The sequence below is a fragment of the Cololabis saira genome, chromosome 11 (assembly GCF_033807715.1).
Source record: "Cololabis saira isolate AMF1-May2022 chromosome 11, fColSai1.1, whole genome shotgun sequence".
In the NCBI taxonomy this organism is placed as follows: Eukaryota; Metazoa; Chordata; class Actinopteri; order Beloniformes; family Belonidae; genus Cololabis; species Cololabis saira.
The window spans coordinates 45151692-45164546 of record NC_084597.1 but is presented as its reverse complement, the minus strand read 5'-3'; the positions used below and the strand labels follow the sequence as shown (position 1 = coordinate 45164546).

General features: G+C 40.6%; 2 non-coding genes across 2 annotated transcripts; both read right to left on the bottom strand.

Moving 5' to 3' along the window:
• Positions 1-6122: 6122 nt before the first annotated feature.
• trnat-agu (transfer RNA threonine (anticodon AGU)) lies at positions 6123-6196 on the bottom strand. Its single transcript has one exon. It is a non-coding gene; the product is annotated as a tRNA-Thr (tRNA).
• A 3129-nt stretch (positions 6197-9325) lies between these two features.
• Positions 9326-9399, bottom strand: trnat-agu (transfer RNA threonine (anticodon AGU)). Its single transcript has one exon. It is a non-coding gene; the product is annotated as a tRNA-Thr (tRNA).
• Positions 9400-12855: the final 3456 nt, after the last annotated feature.

Sequence of the window (12855 nt, the reverse complement as noted above, 5' to 3'; positions counted from 1 at the left end):
CGGTAGCGATAGCTTAGCTCAGACTGCGATCAGATCTCAAGATTTAGGTCGATTGCTGTTATTGTTTTGGTTGGCTCCGTGCGGTTTCGTGCTTTGTTTGTGGTTTTTTGTTGCAGATTTCCAGTGCTTGACGTGTGTCTCCGTGTGTTCCTGCTTCCTGGATTGGCAGTGGAGGTCGTCACCCCCCCCCCCAAAAAAAAACAAAAAACACTGGGTTTGTATGTGTATATTTATGTATGTGTACGCATATGTGTGCGTATATATATGTATATATATTAAATATAGTAATAATGCACACATATACACTTTTGGTTTCTACCGTCATGGTATCAATCAATAATATGTGTGCAGACAAGGTAAAAAAAAAAAAAAAAAAAAAAAACAGTGCGTAGAAAAGGTTCTAAATTCTGTCGTAGGAGTGAAATTTAGAATGTGTGTAAGTACAAAAAAATCCGGATTTATCAAACGTGCGGACGCTGGTCGTACGCACATCAGTGATGATAAATCCCACCTGTTCTTAACTGCCGTGCTCGTGCATGGTTACCCTCATTTGCATTCAGAAACGCCTCCAATTGACCATATATGGAGCAACAACCGCTCCCGCTTGGAGGTTTACAAACTTTATTGAACAAAATTCTGTAGAGTTTACAACAAAAGGCAAATGAAACAAAATAATCAATTATCTACAAATATTCAACATTTGGGGGGGTAGAGAGCAAAAAAAAAAAAGATACATTTACTGACAAGCTATGGGAAGTGTATTAATAAAAATGAAGAAACAAAGACATCGTTTCATATAAGCTTTTGGCAATATCGTTTTTTTCACGCATCAGTTTAAGACAGTGTTTCTCAACCCTGGTCCTCGTGGCACCCATGTCCAGCATGTTTTAGATGTTTCCCTGCACCAACACACCTGATTCTAATTAATGGTCCTAATTAGCTTGTCACCACGGTCTGCACAACTCTGTTGATGACACACGTACTTTTATCACGGTGTGCTGAAGCAGGGTAGCATCTAAAACATGCAGGGCAGGGGGTCCCGAGGACCGGAGTTGAGAACCACTGGTTTAAGAGACGCTAAGTACAGTTTACATTCATTTTTCAGTTGTACAATGGAGGGTTTGCTGTTATTCCATTTGCATTTATGTATGTGATATTTACCTAGTAAAATCATTATGTTGACCATGTTTGATATATTTCTTGGAAGATTATCCATATAAATGAAGATTTGGTTGGAATCAAAAGCTCCTGCTTGGAGGTGCAAACACCAACAGAGCTGTTCTGCAGAGTAAATGAGTGTTGCATTCCTGCAGGCCACCGGGCAACGACGGGCAACAGAGATAGTTGCATCGCAGATTATTTGTGCATTGATTGAATGAAATCCTTTCATGTTCACGTAACTAAATTAATTGTGTGATGGTGCTTTTATTGTGATTTGGGTGCAATAGCTCCAATTATGTTTGGGAATTCGGCGATGGCGTGAAATCCTCGTTTAATTTGGGCTTGTTGGTAATGTGTGTATGGAAACTGGGTGTAAATTAGGGCCAGAGAAATTATTGCATACAACACTGCCGGCATGATTCTGCTGCGAAATGCCGCATGTCTCCAATCTCTCTCTGAAATGTTCCGGTGGACAAACATCCCAGGGTGGACAGGAGCTTGATGTGACTGGGATGGAGTTGTTAATCACAGCATAGATCCATCAGAATGTTTTTGGGGAAGCGGTACCTGCTGAGAAGCCGCTCCGTGCTCTCACTGAACAGATCAGCGCGCTCTTTGAAAACGCGCTCTCTGCGGAGCGTGTTTTTGCGGAGCGCACGGTCTCTAAATCCTCCAACAGTGCAGGATAAGCCATGGTACTTGTATTTTCTTTTCAGGTCGCCCTGCCAAAGCTGTCTTTTATAGCTTTTCACACCAATTATTCAAAATGTCTGAATTACTTATGGAGAATTTTTATTAATTGGAGGAAACGGGGAACATGTGCACATGTTCCCCGTTCAGTCACAGTTCAGCGATCTCAAACTTCACATGTAAAGTTTGAGACTCTTTTAATGGGTTCTATTTGTAGTTTCACTGTTCTACCACTAGGTTTTGTGTGTACGCATGGTCGGAGCTGTGCGTATATTTACACGTGTTTCTGCGCACAAATACATGTTGATAAATACCATACTTTGCGTGGGAATGCTCGTACGCACGCTTTACGCACAGATCTGTGCGTACGCACGGTTGATAAATGAGGGCCCTGGGCCCTCATTTATCAACAGTGCGTAGAAAAGGTTCTAAATTCTGTCGTAGGAGTGAAATTTAGAATAAGTACAAAAAAATCCGGATTTATCAAACGTGCGGACACCGGTCGTACGCACATCAGTGATGATAAATCCCACCTGTTCTAAACTGCCGTGCTCGTGCATGGTTACCGTCATTTGCATACAGAAACGCCTCCAATTGACCATATATGGAGCAACAACAGCTCCCGCTTGGAGGTTTACAAACTTTATTGAACAAAATTCTGTAGAGTTTACAACAAAAGGCAAATGAAACAAAATAATCAATTATCTACAAATATTCAACATTTGGGGGGGTTGAGAGCAAAAAAAAAAGATACATTTACTGACAAGCTATGGGGAGTGTATTAATAAAAATTAAGAAACAAAGACATCGTTTCATATAAGCTTTTGGCAATATCGTTTTTTTCACGCATCGGTTTAAGACAGTGTTTCTCAACCCTGGTCCTCGTGGGCCCATGTCCTGCATGTTTTAGATGTTTCCCTGCACCAACACACCTGATTCTAATTAATGGTCCTAATTAGCTTGTCACCAAGGTCTGCACAACTCTGTTGATGACACACGTACTTTTATCACGGTGTGCTGAAGCAGGGTAGCATCTAAAACATGCAGGACAGGGGCCCACGATGAGCAGGATTGAGAAACACTACAGTTTACATTCATTTTTCAGATGTACAATGGAGGGGTTTTCTGTTATTCCATTTGCATTTATGTATGTGATATTTGGCTTGTAAAATAATTATGTTGACCATGTTTGATATATTTCTTGGAAGATTATCCATAAATTAAGATTTGGTTGGAGTCAAAAGCTCCTGCTTGGAGGTGCAAACACCAATAAAGCTGTTCTGCAGAATAAATGAGTGTTGCATTCCTGCAGGCCACCGGGCAACGACGGGCAACAGAGACATAGTTGCATCGCAGATTATTTGTGCACTGATTGAATGAAATCTTTTCATGTCCACGTAACTGAATTTATTATGTGATGGTGCTTTTATTGTGATTTGGGTGCAATATAGCTCCAATTATGTTTGGGAATCCGGCGATGGCGTCAAATCCTCGTTTAATTTGGGCTTGTTGGTGATGTGTGTATGGAAACTGGGTGTAATTTAGGGCCAGAGAAATTATTGCATACAACACTGCCGGCATGATTCTGCTGCGAAATGCCGCATGTCTCCAATCTCTCTCTGAAATGTTCCGGTGGACAAACATCCCAGGGTGGACAGGAGCTTGATGTGACTGGGATGGAGTTGTTAATCACAGCATAGATCCATCAGAATGTTTTTGGGGAAGCGGTACCTGCTGAGAAGCCGCTCCGTGCTCTCACTGATCAACAGATCAGCGCGCTCTTTGAAAACGCGCTCTCTGCGGAGCGTGTTTTTGCGGAGCGCACGGTCTCTAAATCCTCCAACAGTGCAAGATAAGCCATGGTACTTGTATTTTCTTTTCAGGTCGTCCTGCCAAAGCTGTCTTGTATAGCTTGTCACACCAATTATTCAAAATGTCTGAATTACTTATGGAGAATTTTTATTAATTGGAGGAAACGGGGAACATGTGCACATGTTCCCCGTTCAGTCACAGTTCAGCGATCTCAAACTTCACATGTAAAGTTTGAGACTCTTTTAATGGGTTCTATTTGTAGTTTCACTGTTCTACCACTAGGTTTTGTGTGTACGCATGGTCGGAGCTGTGCGTATATTTACACGTGTTTCTGCGCACAAATACATGTTGATAAATACCATACTTTGCGTGGAAATGCTCGTACGCACGCTTTACGCACAGATCTGTGCGTACGCACGGTTGATAAATGAGGGCCCTGGGCCCTCATTTATCAACAGTGCGTAGAAAAGGTTCTAAATTCTGTCGTAGGAGTGAAATTTAGAATGTGTGTAAGTACAAAAAAATCCGGATTTATCAAACGTGCGGACGCTGGTCGTACGCACATCAGTGATGATAAATCCCACCTGTTCTTAACTGCCGTGCTCGTGCATGGTTACCATCATTTGCATACAGAAACGCCTCCAATTGACCATATATGGAGCAACAACAGCTCCCGCTTGGAGGTTTACAAACTTTATTGAACAAAATTCTGTAGAGTTTACAACAAAAGGCAAATGAAACAAAATAATCAATTATCTACAAATATTCAACATTTGGGGTGGTTGAGAGCAAAAAAAAAAAAAAAGATACATTTACTGACAAGCTATGGGAAGTGTATTAATAAAAATGAAGAAACAAAGACATCGTTTCAGATAAGCTTTTGGCAATATCGTTTTTTTCACAGTGTTTCTCAATCCTCGTGGGCCCCTGTCCTGCATGTTTTAGATGTTTCCCTGCACCAACACACCTGATTCTAATTAATGGTCCTAATTAGCTTGTCACCAAGGTCTGCACAGCTCTGTTGATGACACAGGTACTTTTATCACGGTGTGCTGAAGCAGGGAAACATCTAAGACATGCAGGGCAGGGGGTCCCGAGGACCGGAGTTGAGAACCACTGGTTTAAGAGACGCTAAGTACAGTTTACATTCATTTTTCAGATGTACAATGGAGGGTTTGCTGTTATTCCATTTGCATTTATGTATGTGATATTTGGCTTGTAAAATAATTATGTTGACCATGTTTGATATATTTCTTGGAAGATTATCCATATAAATTAAGATTTGGTTGGAGTCTAAAGCTCCTGCTTGGATTGGAAACACCAATAAAGCTGTTCTGCAGAATAAATGAGTGTTGCGTTCCTGCAGGCCACCGGGAAACGACGGGCAACAGAGACATAGTTGCATCGCAGATTATTTGTGCACTGATTGAATGAAATCCTTTAATGTCCACGTAACTGAATTAATTATGTGATGGTGCTTTTATTGCGATTTGGGTGCAATATAGCTCCAATTATGTTTGGGAATCCGGCGATGGCGTGAAATCCTCGTTTAATTTGGGCTTGTTGGTAATGTGTGTATGGAAACTGGGTGTAAATTAGGGCCAGAGAAATTATTGCATACAACACTGCCGGCATGATTCTGCTGCGAAATGCCGCATGTCTCCAATCTCTCTCTGAAATGTTCCGGTGGACAAACATCCCAGGGTGGACAGGAGCTGGATGTGACTGGGATGGAGTTGTAAATCACAACATAGATCCATCAGAATGTTTTTGGGGAAGCGGTACCTGCTGAGAAGCCGCTCCGTGCTCTCACTGAACAGATCAGCGCGCTCTTTGAAAACGCGCTCTCTGCGGAGCGTGTTTTTGCGGAGCGCACGGTCTCTAAATCCTCCAACAGTGCAAGATAAGCCATGGTACTTGTATTTTCTTTTCAGGTCGTCCTGCCAAAGCTGTCTTTTATAGCTTTTCACACCAATTATTCAAAATGTCTGAATTACTTATGGATAATTTTTATTAATTGCAGGAAACGGGGAGCAAGTGCACATGTTCCCCGTTCAGTCACAGTTCAGCGGTCTCAAACTTCACATGTAAAGTTTGAGACTCTTTTAATGGGTTCTATTTGTAGTTTAACTGTTCTACCACTAGGTTTTGTGCGTACGCATGGTCGGAGCTGTGCGTATATTTACACGTGTTTCTGCGCACAAATACATGTTGATAAATACCATACTTTGCGTCGAAATGCTCGTACGCACGCTTTACGCACAGATCTGTGCGTACGCACGGTTGATAAATGAGGCCCCTGGGATGTATTTCCCACAGTTTCACCTTGAGCTGATAAACCTTAGATTCTCTAGTGCAGATATAAAACTACTGCATTAAAATTGGCTTTGCATTTGGCATTACCATTTATTTGCATAAAGCATTACATTTGAATTGATCTGGGCCCCTCTGGGGTTTAGAGGCTCTGCTGGGATTTGAACCCAGGATCTCCTGTTTACTAGACAGGTGCTTTGACCAACTAAGCCACAGGGCCTCCACAACCTCTAGAACAGTAAGTTCTAGTGTCCTACCTCACATTCACTCTTTACAGGTCACTTGAACCAATACAAAACAGGTTCAAGTGACTAAGATCAGGGTTTGTGTTTGTTTTTTGTTGTTTTTTTTACGTTATTTTTTTTTTCATTATTTATTTTTATGTATTTTTTTCCTTTTTTAAATCGTTCATTCAGGATTCCCTCCATCATCTGTTGACCTTCAGCGTCTGCGTCGGACAACTCTCCTGCGTCTGCGGGCGACGCGGGTCCTACGGACTCTCCGGCGCCTGCGGACGGGGCGAGAGCTCTGTCTGCGTCTGCGTGGCATTGTCAAAAGATGTGATGAGAACTAGTAAGAAGGAGTTCTATTTATAAACTCTGTTACAAGCTTGTTGATGGAATGGAATGTTAATGGAATTGATGACATCATATCTTCTTCAATGGAATTAATGACATCATAACTTGATGACATCATATCTTCTTCAATGGAATTAATGACATCATAACTTGATGACATCATATCTTCTTCAATGGAAATAATGACCATATTATTTGGGGTTTTTTGGTTTAGTTTTTACTTCATAACAGTGATGATGTCATAGAAAAAAAGAAAGCAGACTTTTAATTACTTTAAATTACAAAATAGTGAATAAGAGAATGATGACTGTAATAAAACACATCTTACAGGGTTTTTAGCTGTGATTTCACCTGATAAGTCTGGAAACCGCCGCAGACAACAGTGATGTCACAGTCATGTATTGATCATTGATGTGTACAGTCATCTGACAATGATGGCAGGATGAAAACGTCCAATCATGTGCTAACAGTGGAATGATGATCTTCAGCAGTTTCTATTCTGGCTCAGAGGCCAGGGCTTTATGCTCTTATACACTTTCTAAACCCACGCTGACATTTGTGGAAATGCCTGTAAAACCCTTCGTGAAGCTTCCTTAAAACAAGTCCAGAAAAAGCCATTAAAGGTAAAACAGAGACTTGCTTGGGTAAATGAAATCAGACTTAACTCAACACCACACCCATCCCCGCCAACCACCGCACTGCACCCCGGCCAGACCCCCACACCGGGAGCCAAAGCCCTCAACCCGGAGCTCCGGCCGAGCCCGGGGACCCGCACTTAAGCACCCCTCCGACCGGCCACCCCTGAGTGATAGAGCCCAGCCCACGGGCCCGGAGGAGAGGCCCCTGGTACACCCGGGGACCTCGTGCCCGTGGTACCGCGGACAGCGCTGTGCAGCCCGTGTAGGGACTTAGAAACTTTTCCAACACATGCCTCGTGTATGTGGTACCATGGACAGCGCTCCGCAGCCCGAGAGGGACTTTGAACGTGCCTCCTGCCCAGCACTCTGCAGGGGACTCTCAACATTTTTCAAACATTTTTAAACACTTTTCATGCCCGTGGTACCATGGACAGCGCCAGGACCGGCCGACAAAAGCTTGGATCGAGGGCTGACTTTCAATAGATCGCAGCGAGGTAGCTGCTCTGCTACGCACGAAACCCTGACCCAGAATCAGGTTGTCTTCAAGTGATTTAGCACCAGGTTCTCCACAAACATGCTTTGCGCAATGGGAGAGGGGCGACCATCCTTCGGGAAAAAGCTGTAGGATCTGAGTGGTCACTGTTACCACATAAGAACTGTAAGTTTGACTTTGTCCAGATTGCTGTCCCTGACATAAATAAACTATTACTATCTCTGCCAATTGAAAAACCTGCTGGAACAGACAAGCTAGATGGTAAACTGCTACGACTTGCTGCAGCTTACATATCAACTCCCATTTGTCACATCTTTAATAGATGTTTTACTAACGGGGTTTGATCAAGAATTTGGAAAGAGGCTAAGATAATTCCAATACCAAAGGACAATAAATCTAACTTCATAGATGCTAACAGCCGTCCAATAAGCATACTTCCTGTCTTAAGCAAATTATTAGAAAAGATAGTTTTTAATCCAATCCAAAAGTATTTTATCATAAACAGAGGTGTCAAGTAATGAAGTACAAATACTTTGTTACCTTACTTAAGTAGAAATTTTGGTTATCTATACTTCACTGGAGTAATTATTTTTCCGACGACTTTTTACTTTTACTCCTTACATTTTCACGCAATTATCTGTACTTTTTACTCCTTACATTTTAAAAACAGCCTCGTTACTCTATTTCATTTCGGCCTTTAAATAAAAACTATCCAGTTAAATTGCTCCATCCGGATAGAGTGAATTTGGTTGTGGTTGTTTCAGATGTTCTTGTCCAGTTTTGTTCTTACATCCGTTCCCTCAGATTCCTGCAACTAAACTTGGATGTACATTCCAATAAAGGTTAGGATAAATGATAACATGCCTCTGAAGTTTGACTTTTTGCACCATTACAATACTTATAGGCAACTAGTCATCATATCTGCTGCTCTCTGAAACACATGTTAATGCTCAATAGTACACATATATGGTTCTTTAATATATTTGCATTATACTAAGATGCATTCATTTTCAATGGCTTTTGTCCTTAATGGCTTTTTTCCCCCTTACATTACTTTTACTTTTATACTTTAAGTAGTTTTGAAACCAGTAGTTTTATACTTTTACTTGAGTAAAAAACTTGAGTTTATACTTCAACTTCTACAGGAGTATTTTTAAACTCTAGTATCTATACTTCTACCTGAGTAATGAATGTGAATACTGAAGACACCTCTGATCATAAATAATGTGATCACAAGTTCACAGCATGCATACAGAGAGTGTCATTCAACCACCACAGCTCTAGCCCAGCTAACTGATTAGTACTGAAAGTACTTGATGGTATATCCATCCATTATCTTTACCCGCTACATTCTTTGCAGGGTCACGGGGGTCTGCTGGAGCCTATCCCAGCTCATTTTCAGGTGAGAGACAGATCCCTGGACAGGTCAAAATACAATTTTTATAATCTGAAACTTTCAACAACAACCCGAGTTTTAGTGGTAAACAGTTTGGCCAGTATGGGGACTGACCCCATGACCTTGGGCTATGTATTTATTTTGTTTAAGCTACATGTAATTTTTTCATTTCACCACCATGGTTGAACCATGAATGAATGAGACATCTATCATCTTTTTCTCATCCAAAGACAGATGAGTCTAGAGGCTCTGCTGGGATTTGAACCCAGGATCTCCTGTTTACTAGACAGGTGCTTTGACCAACTAAGCCACAGGGCCTCCACAAACTCTAGAACAGTAAGTTCTAGTGTCCTACCTCACATTCACTTTTTACAGGTCACTTGAACCAATACAAAACAGGTTCAAGTGACTAAGATCAGGGATTGTGTTTGTTTTTTGTTTTTTTTTACGTTATTTTTTTTTCATTATTTATTTTTATGTATTTTTTTCCTTTTTTAAATCATTCATTCAGGATTCCCTCCATCATCTGTTGACCTTCAGCGTCTGCGTCGGACAACTCTCCTGCGTCTGCGGGCGACGCGGGTCCTACGGACTCTCCGGCGCCTGCGGACGGGGCGAGAGCTCTGTCTGCGTCTGCGTGGCATTGTCAAAAGATGTGATGAGAACTAGTAAAAAGGAGTTCTATTTATAAACTCTGTTACAAGCTTGTTGATGGAATGGAATGTTAATGGAATTGATGACATCATATCTTCTTCAATGGAATTAATGACATCAGATTATTTGGGGGTTTTTGGTTTAGTTTTTACTTCATATCAGTGATGATGTCATAGAAAAAAAAGAAAGCAGACTTTTAAATACTTTAAATTACAAAATAGTGAATAAGAGAATGATGACTGTAATAAAACCAACACAGTCTCACTCCCAGCGCGTCAAAAACCGACGCTTGGTCAGGGCCCTTAGGCGTCAGTTTCTGACGCACAAGGTCGCCCTCAGCGTCATGCACCGACGCAGCGGGCTCTCAACAGATTCTAATGTAACCCGGCGGCGTCGCTTCAAGCCGCTCACAGCATCAATCCCATTGGATAAGTGAGGACCGGCCGCGTCGCTTCCGGCCGCGGATTGCAAGCGCCTCCAGCGCTGCCGCTGTTCTGTCAAATTATCCTACCCGGCGAGATGTCCTACTTTGCGTATGCGCGCGCATGCGCACGAGTCAACAGCGTCAACTTGACTAAAACAACACGGAATCGTCCTACCGGTCAGCTGTTTAAGAAGAAAACTGTGAAAACGGTAAGAATTTATTGTTTCCTGCAACCAAATTGTAGTTTTTCATGTTTGCGTGCGAATTTAGTGTTTCCTACAACCAAACTCCAACTTTCTTGTAGTTTTTCATGTTTGCGTGCGTGTCGGCCAGCCTTTGCATGACTTTTGTTAATTGAATATAAACTACCGTGTTGCAACGCCCTATAAGAGATGTAAATATGAGTAAATAGTAGGGTAGTGCAAAAATAATAATAGTAATAACAATGGTAATAATACTACTACTACTACTACTACTAATAATAATAATAATGATAATAATAATGCATGTATTGCTGTCATATGTCATATATAATATGTGCATGATATATAATATGCTATAATATAATAAATAATATAATAAGTCTGTCTGTCTTTGTCAGAAACCTATTCTCTTCTAGCTCCTGAACCATCGTCAACCAGGTAGTTCCTCGACCTATTATTATTTATTAATCCTATTTTTGCATATCCTAAATATTATAGGTTTACTGTTATTTTTTGGGATGATTTTTTATTTTGGTTTATATATTCTATGAAGCGCTCTATTTACCAGTGCTGAGAAGAGTGCTTTACAAATGATTAGTTACGTTACCTGAATATCTGACTATATATATGACTAGATAGATTATTACCAAATGAATGTCCTCTTCTTCCAACTTGGTGACTATGTGAATGTGGATAAAAACACTGCGTTTCAGTTTGCAGAAAACTTCATCACTGAGGAATCCACAGAGGTCGTCACCACAGCGGAGGCTTTGCATGAATACAGGAAGCAGATTGCCTGTAGCTACTACAAAATCCAGGTCTGTGTAAAAATGCTTGGATAATCTGTTGCCACAATGTGGTAATTACAATGACTACTACAACTACTGTTTTTTTCTGTACACATAATAAAGTGTACTTTTAAATACACATTTCATAATGGATGCTTGATAGGTGGCTTGGTAGGTGCTTGGTAGGTGCGCATGCTACAAAATGTAGAAATGTGAGAACAACAGAGATGCCTACACTGCTGATTGAGTGCTGAATGATTGGAATGGTAAACATTTTTATAAAAGAATTATAATTGTTTTATGTGAAATGACTTTATGAATGTAAAGTTTTTTAAATTGTATTGTTTGTGTTATGTTTTCTCACTAGGTGCAGTGTGGGACTTGTCATCGGTGGGCCCATTTGGAATGGGCCAAGTACACCGATGAAGAAAATTACACCTGTCCAAAATGCTTGGCATTGAATAAATGCAGAATAAAAAAGGAATGTTTAATGGCCAGCAGTGTCTTTGTGGGTCTGTGGCTGCCCCAATCACAATTCCAGCTTCCTTTACCACGGTTGCTGATTTTCTACTGCATCTTCATTTTACCCCCAACTACTACCCCACCCCTCATATCCACTGATATTCACTTTTTTTGCACAGGTTGATTTCTCACATCGAGACTACTGCTGCATTCAGATGGATCTGAAAATCTGATGAATATGAAACATTGTATAAACTTTTTCTTTATGATACTTCCTGGGAATGTGCATTTACTTCTTTTCAAAAAGAAATTAGTGATAAAAAATAGATATATGTAGTTTGAAAATGTATTGAAACACAACAAGGTGAGATACAGGCAGTTCTATCCGCATGCGTGTATGTGACAGCATGATTTGACGGGGTATTTTCATCTGCCAAATCGTGCTACATGATATCTATAGGCAGAGGTGGACAGAGTACTCGACCCCAGTACTTGAGTAAGAGTACAAATACTACTGGTCAAAATTTACTCCGTTACAAGTAAAAGTAGCTCAGTCAAAATATTACTCGAGTAAGAGTAGAAAAGTACTTGCTTTTAAAGGTACTTAAGTATCCAAAAGTAAATGCTTTTAAATTTACTTTAAGTAAAAGTAAGAGTAAGAGTAAATTTCTTATTTCCCACATCAGTAAATTACTATATTTTTTCTAAATTAATTGTTGCGGCTCTGTCTTTGACAAACACAGGCTACTTTGGCGGTATCGTTTTGAGGAGGCTTGACGTATTTCCGCTTTACGTACATCCCAGTGGAGAGCGTGCACTGTGGTAGGTCTCATCCTTTGACAAAAACAGCTTGTGTCCAATAGGATTTTAGGGAAGAAGAAAAAAGAGCAGACCTGAAAGTAACAAGTACTTTTCAGCCTTCCTAGAAATTTACTCGAGTAAAAGTAAAAATATTTGTCTTGGAAATGTATTCAAGTAAGAGTAATAAGTACCAAAGAAATCTAATACTCAAGTAAAGTACAAATCCTCTGGATATGTACTTAAGTACAGTACTCAAGTAAATTTACTCCGTTACTGTCCACCACTGTCTATAGGCTTCCACATAGATAAATGCAGGTAGGATGATTTGACAGATGAAAATACCCTGTGAGATCACGCTTCCACATAAATAAATACAGGTAGGATGATTTGACAGATGAAAATAACCTGTGAGATCACGCTTCCACATAGATAAATGTTGATG